Below are 7,883 nucleotides of genomic sequence, written 5' to 3'. Positions count from 1 at the left end.
AAAAACAAAAACTCCTCATAACGTATTGTATAGCATTCTGTATCAATTACGGATATTGTATGGATTTTTATCTCTCATAGATCTCACTTTTTTTAATAAAAAATTATGTTATATTTTATTATTATAAATATTAAAATAAATATTTATTTTAATATTTATAATAATTAAATTGTAAATATATAATACAATTTTGTAAAAAATAAATTAATAAATAATTATAAATATTAAATTTTGTAAAAATTAAATTAAAAAAAGCTTAAACTTCAAAAATCAATATTTGAAAATGAAAAATTCAAATAACAATAAAAACATTCTAACAATTATGAGAAAATACTCATCCATATTATCTTCATTGCTCTCATTTTCTTCTTCATCCTTGCCTCTTACTTCTTATCCTGCTCCAAATCGGCCAACACTGCCGTATTCATCAAAACCTTGATTTCATCCATTGAACCATGACTTTGGTTCCTTTTTGAGAATATATATTCTCGCATACGTTCTTGTGAAACTCTCGAGACTTCCTCCAACTCAATTTGTCTCTTCCTCAATTTTTCCATTTCAGCCTTACATGTTGTTTCACGTGTCGCCTCATTTACAACTAATTGTCTCATTATTTCTACCCGCTAACATAATTTTTTTTTATGAGTCCTCTCATGAAACTCATTAGTTGGCGGAGTTCTCCCATTCTCTTTAGCCTAGTTAATACAATTAATTTTAAGTAAAAATATATAATAAATAAAAATATATTTAAATAAGTAGTATTTATAATTACCATTTGATGAGCATGCTAGACGATCTATCACAAATACTGTTTCCACTTTCTTTTAAGTTTTATTTTTTTCAATCCTAAAGTTTTCATTATCAATGTTTGATATTCAAAATATCTGTGATTCAGATATATAGTGTGGCGTTAGTGTTCTAAATGGATGTCGCGACAGTTTCACGTGGATTACTAATATTTCTTGTAGATTAATGTGTCTGAAGTGTCTTGAGCGTTCATACTCAATAAATGGACGACAAATATTTATTTATGGACGAAAAAGAAAATCAATAAACTCGCTTATTTTACCCTTCAGTTTTGACAAAAAACAGAGATAAAATGTTTTTTCTATTTTAAATAAAATAAATACTTTTCTCCTCCGTGTTTAAATCCACAGAGGTAATATATTACTCTATTACAATAAAAAAATTGAAAGTAACATGTATTGTTTCCTTTTTCAATTTTTTACCATTCACCAATTTCTTTGTGTGTTGCAATAATCAAACAAAAGATTATATTCTAAACAAAATTTTCAAGATATTGTTTTGTGAAACAACAACATTGCAATATGATTTAGGAATAAATTTCTCAATGTTATCAACCGAAGAAAACAATATATCATAGAATATTTTCTTTGACTAACAACATTGGGAAGTTATTCTAAAATATAATAATATTTTCTTTTACCATTTAATATTGACAAGAGGTGGAAACAACAATAACAATAATAATACCAACAACAACACCATTATGTGAGATAGATTGAAAGAACATAAAAATGATCTGTTAAAGGTTGGTGTTAGAAGAAGAACAACACAGAACAAAATAATTTGTCTTCCTAAAAGAATGTTTTTACGAGCATGGATCGACTATATATATGAGTTAAGGTAAAACTTAGTGAACGAATCCTTTTATGAATAAATTTGGGTATCATAGACCTCAGTTATTAGGGAAACCGATGAAATATATTATTTAATAATTTAATAAAAATAAAAATAAAAATAAATGCGCAACTTTTAAAGAAATAGAAGCAAAAATTGCAGTTGTTGGGATTCGAAACATGACCCTGAATTATATGTGTCCAAGCATTATACCTTAGTTTTTTTGTTGAGTAAGGTGAAAGTAGGGTCTCATTCTCCAAGTATGGTCATAACATTCTCCTCTTCCAAGTCATCCTCCTTATCACGATTGTGCAAGCCAACTCCTCATGCGCGGAATGATGGGATGATGAGGGTACATGTCAGGGATGTAGGATGTGGGATCCCCCATAATGCATGGATGATAAAGATAAATATGGGGGATGTGGGAGGCGAGATCCCCTAGGTTGCTGGGATGACGAGGGTACATTGTAGGAAATGGAAAGCTAGGTCCCCTAAGTTGCATGTATTATGAGAGTACATGTGTGGGATATGGAAAGCTAGATCCCCTATGTTTCTGATATGATGAGGCACATGTGTCAAATATTGAAAGCTAAACCCCATGGATGCTGATATGATGAGGGTACATGCTGGTATGATGATGGTATGTCTAGAAGGGAGGATAAAACCTGGTGACCAATCAGATGAGAATATAGAGAAATCTTGTGTGGTGAGTAATGCAATGAACTATGTAGATACATATGGGGTATTAAGAGGTGGAGACGTGGTCATAGTCGAGTGATCCACCTGACTAGTGTGTGGCAAAGAACAATATATAAACGATGAAGCCACCTCACATATAGTTATCTTCGTGCGACGAGACTTACTCTTACGTTTATCAAGCCAGGGTGAAATGTTGTCTATTTTGAGAGAAGAATCTAAAACAATTAATAAATCAACACAATATAGTATAAGTAAAAAGAGTAAATACATTAATTCGAGTAATATATTATCACACGGTACTTACAAAAGTGTTTTATTCAAATTGTGTATCCTCGTAATCTTCATTATCTTCATCTGATCCGATATTGTCTTCGGATCCAAACTCTTCATGCTCTTCATCCATATTATTTGCTAACAACAAAATAGATGCATCAACTTGCTAGCCCTCAACCACTGTATCACACAAACTTGAAACTTTTTCAACTTCAATCACATCATTAATTTGTAAAATTTCATCATCTTGGAAAAAAACGTCTTCCATAAGATTATCAGTTTCAATATGATCCAGTGGTTTTAATTTGATTACAACAAACCAACCTTGCTTACGTCGCTGAATTGAAGGATAAGGAACATGATAAACTTGCATTATAGTATGTGTGCCATTATGAAAGGGTAATATTGTTTGTACCTTCTGTCCATTTAAATCTCAACAATGTTATTTTTTTAATTAATTTTTGTGCTTCTAGCAGCTTTATCATACCAATTACAAAAAAAAAAGACAAATTTATTTTCCGAGTCCAAATAATTGTATACCAAATCTTAAATATGTATAATGACACCATATAAATCGTCTTCACCGCCATTTGTAACTCGTTCAATGTTTATCGTTTTTTTCCCTTTTATGTGTGTTTGATTGTGGAATTCATATTCGTTCAAAAAGTATGTGTGCCATTTATTTGCACATTGAACATGGCCTTCAGGAAGTTCCTCAAATGGATTATTCCTAGATTCAATACAATATTACATGTCAATTTTGTTTAAACCTTGATGGAAAATAGGCATGTATGTGACTGGTAGTTGCTTGTTCACTAGTGTTTTGAAAATAGTAGGTATTAAGTGCCCTATATCAAAACATAATATAAGTAAGTTAGAATATAATAATTTTTAAATTTAATGTGTTAAAAATAAATATGTATTTGGTATACTTACTTAAGGTATGGTTTAACTTAAATTTAGTTAATCAAGATATGAACATGAGCAGATCACGATTCTTTTTCGTTCAGCAAATGACATTCGTCTTTCTAGAATGACGACCAGGAAGACCGAATGATGATAAGGTAAATTGACTTCTTTCGGTAACTTTTGCTGGAACAAAGTTGGTTATTGCCATATCTCTAAGATTTAGATGATAACAAAGTATTTAAAAAAGGATATACTAACAAATGTTCAAGCGTGCATGACCATAGACTAAAATTTCTAAAGAGAACCTAATACTGGTACAGAGAATGGAAATTTAAAGAGAAGCTAAAGATCTAGATTCTGAAAGATCAGAAACTGAAGAACAGACCCAAACTTTGAATGAAATCATACTCTGAAGATTAAGACTCTAAAGATCCATACTTTGAAGATCCATACTCCAAAGATTCAAACTCTGAAGATCCAGTCAACACTAGGACCGACGAGATTCTGATAGGTCACTATCAGATTCTGAGGACATTTTTCCTTCTTCTGATTACGTGAAGACTTAAGCAAAAATCCATAGAAGACAGTTGGGATGCAACATATATTTCCTTTTGTAGCAAAGGGATTTTAAATAAGCTTTCAACGATATTAACCATATCAAGAAACATCTCAATGTCTCTGAATCAATCTTCTCAAAGAATCTGTTGTGCAAACTCTTAAATGACTCTTTTTCTTCTCTATATAAGAAGCTGAAGATTTGAAGATAAAAGAACAATGAACTATTGACATTCAAAAGAGCATTTACTCTACCAAATAAAAAGCACAAGTTTAACTTAGAATTTATTAACACTTATATATTCTATAAACTCTTAAGTCTTAAAAAATCTTTATGTGTTGTATTTTGCCTACACCTCTGATTGTATAAAGTGTAACTTTTCACAATCTCTTAACAGTGAGTTAGAGTTTTAGAAGTATATTGCTAAGTGCTTGAGAATTTGAAGTCTCTTGCTTGTACGCTTGAGCATTAGAAGTCTCTTACTTGTGTGTTTGACCATTGGAAGTCTCTTGCTTGTATGCTTGAGCATTTGAAGTCTCTTACTTGTGTGTTTGAGCATTGGAAGTCTCTTGATTTGTGCTTGAGCAATTGTAATCAATTTTGATTATAGTGAAAATCCCTTTGAAGTGCAAGGGAACTTGACTACTCTCAACTTGTGGGAGGTAACAGGATAATTGCTTGTCTGTCTCTTTCTTTCCTTTCTACCTCTGAACTATTTTAATTCGCTGCTAAACACTTAACTCTGATTCAGATTCTAGACTTTATGTTTAGAATACGATAAGATATTTTCAGAAAAGAGAGAAAAAGAAAATATAATTCAATTCCCCTTCTTGTGTTTTTCTCACCTTCAGTTGGCATCAGAGCACAATCTGTGCTTTTAACACTTAACAGTGGTACATAAAGAGATCCTAAGAGAAAAACATGATTGATGTATCTGAAACTTCTGGTCCTAGAAACAATGTTGTAGACTATGACTATAATACATATGAAAAAAAACTATACTTCTAAACCTCCAACCTTCATTGGAGATTTTACTAAGTTTGAATAGTGGAAAAGTAAGATGTACACTCACATCATAGGTGTTGATAATGAGTTGCGTGGTATTCTTGAGGGTGGTATTGACATTCTTGTTGATAAAGTAGGAATTGTGGCTGATAGAGGGAGCCTCACTCATGCTTAAAAGAAAACCTATAGAAAACATCACAGAGTGTGTGGCATTCTGGTAGATGTCGTAACACCCCAAAATTTGATTAATTTATTTAATCAAATTATTTGTGTTTTTCACTACTATAAATAATACATTTTGTGACAAAACTTTCACATCACCCTACCAAAAAATGAGGTAAAAGGTCAAGGCGCACCATGTTTTATATTATTTTTAATAAATACCATACATTCCCTCGGTTTCTAAATAAAACCAAGGGGGGAAATATTTCAAGACATGTTTCGAATCTCAGCATCAACAGTTTATGCTTTTATTTCTTTAAAAGTGATGTCTTTCTTTTTATTTTATTTTTAATTTTTAAGTTAATGATCTGTTCATTCGGTTATATTTGATAACCGAGAGATTAAATTATCATATTTTACTATAAAAGCACCACTTAATCAGATTTTATCATAAACATAACTTATATGTAGCCGCTCTAAAGTCTTACGCATCATTCTTTGGGATTGATTGCAAGAAAGAAAAAAATCTTCAATGTTCTTCAATATTGAAAAAAATATATTTTCTACCCTTTCAGTCCATCTCACATAATGATGTTGTTGTATTTTTGTAATAACCTTCCTATGTTGTTAATCAAAGAAAACATTTTTTCTCTTTCATGTGAAAGCATTTGCCATGAAGAAGAAGTGTCAGAAGGACTGGCAGATGTGTCAGAAGGATGTGAAATGTGCATTCTTTAATGGACCCTTAGAAGAAGAAGTTTATGTTGCATAACCAGCAGGGTTTGTGAAACATGGCGAAGAAAGAAAGGTGTACATGCTGCATAAAGCCCTGTACGGACTTAAACAAGCTCCAAGAGCTTGGAACAAGAAGATAGATGGCTTTCTAAGGGAGAAGGAATTTGTGAAGTGCACAAGTGAACATGGAGTATATGTAAGAAGAAACAAGAGTGAATTGCTTATACTATGTCTCTATGTCGATGACTTGTTGATAACAGGTAGCTGCAAGAAAGAGATCAAAGACTTCAAAGGTGATCTCAACAAGGAATTCGAAATGTCATATTTGGGTGACATTTCATATTTCCTTGGCATCAAATACTATAAGAGTGGTAGAGGTTTGATGATGCATCAAAGAAGGTATGCATGCGAAATACTCAAGAGATTTGAGATGCAAGATTTCAATCCAACTTCGACTCCAGCTGACCTCAAATTACAACTGTCGAAAGATTCAGATGAAGATTATGTTGACCCAACCCAATACAGAAGACTTATTGGGTCACTTCGATACCTTTGTCACACAAGGCCTGACTTATTAGCATACAATGTAGGTATGATGAGTAGGTTCATGTAGAAGCCAAAGGTATCACATCTAGCAGCGACGAAGAGGATACTAAGGTATCTAAAAGGAACTCTCGACTATGGCATTTTGTTTACTGCAGCTGGTGAAGGAAAAGAATTCAAATTAGTGGGATACACCGACTCAAGTTGGTGTAGTGATGCCGAGGATCGAAAATATGTGTTTATGCTAGGTGGTGCACCAGTTGCTTGGAGTTCGAGAAAGGAGCCAGTAGTGGCATTATCGTCATGCAAAGCAGAATACATAACTGCTTCTCTTTGTGCATGTCAAGTAACATGGATAGTGAATCTGATCGAAGAGATAACAGCGAAGAGTCATGGAGCAATTACCATGAAGATCAACAACATGTTAGCTATCAATTTGGCGAAGAATCCGATAGCACATGGTCGAAGCAAGCACATCGTAATGAGGTTCCATTATCTTCGAGAGCAGGTAGCAAATAGGAAGATGAATGTGGAACACTGCAAAACTGAGAATCAGATTGCAAAAATCATGACGAAGGGAGTGTAGGTCGAAGTGTTCAGAAGACTAAGAGCTATGATGAATGTAGATAACTTAGACACAATGAATTAGGTGGTGTGTTGAATTGTAATTCCTTGTGTCGAAGTAGGTTGCTCAACGGAACAAGGAAGTGTCGAGCCACCTAGTGTGTTGAGTTGTGTTAAGTGTCGAAGTGACGAAGCATGTTGCTTCACACAGGATTTTGACTTATGCATATTTTAGTAGTGTTAGCTATTTTGGGCTTTTATAGTTTTGGGCTTTGGCTTGAGGTCCAAGTTAACCTAAATTTATAAATAGAGGGAGTAACCCTTATTTTGTAATGAAGTGAATAGAGCATTCATAACATTGTATTCACAGTATTTTGCAGTTGCAAAGTGAATAAGAAGTTTTTCACAATTTGTGGGCAGAGAGAAACTCTGCAGAATTATATTACTCTTCTCCTTCATCATTCTTTACACTTTTTCTTTCTCCATTGTTCTTTTATTTTCATTGCTATTATGTGGGTAATAACAATCTTGTTCATCAAGATTGATTGGAATTCTCCATAGATTTTGGGGGATTTTCAACAGTGCTGGACTTTGCGTTTCAATGTTTTACTTTAATTATTTTTTTATTTGTCTTATTTGAATGTGGATTATGGATATTTGGATGTCGTAATTGGAATGAGCTTAATTGTGTTATGATTTGGATGTAACATGGGCTAATGCAGATTTTTGCTAAAGAGAAATGGATTACCTCTAAATTGAACAATAATGGCCCATAAAAAAAAGAAAGAAAATTCTA

Source organism: Lathyrus oleraceus, chromosome 7 (genome assembly GCF_024323335.1).
Source record: "Lathyrus oleraceus cultivar Zhongwan6 chromosome 7, CAAS_Psat_ZW6_1.0, whole genome shotgun sequence".
In the NCBI taxonomy this organism is placed as follows: Eukaryota; Viridiplantae; Streptophyta; class Magnoliopsida; order Fabales; family Fabaceae; genus Lathyrus; species Lathyrus oleraceus.
The sequence above is the reverse complement of the archived record's forward strand: the minus strand, read 5'-3'. Positions refer to the sequence as shown.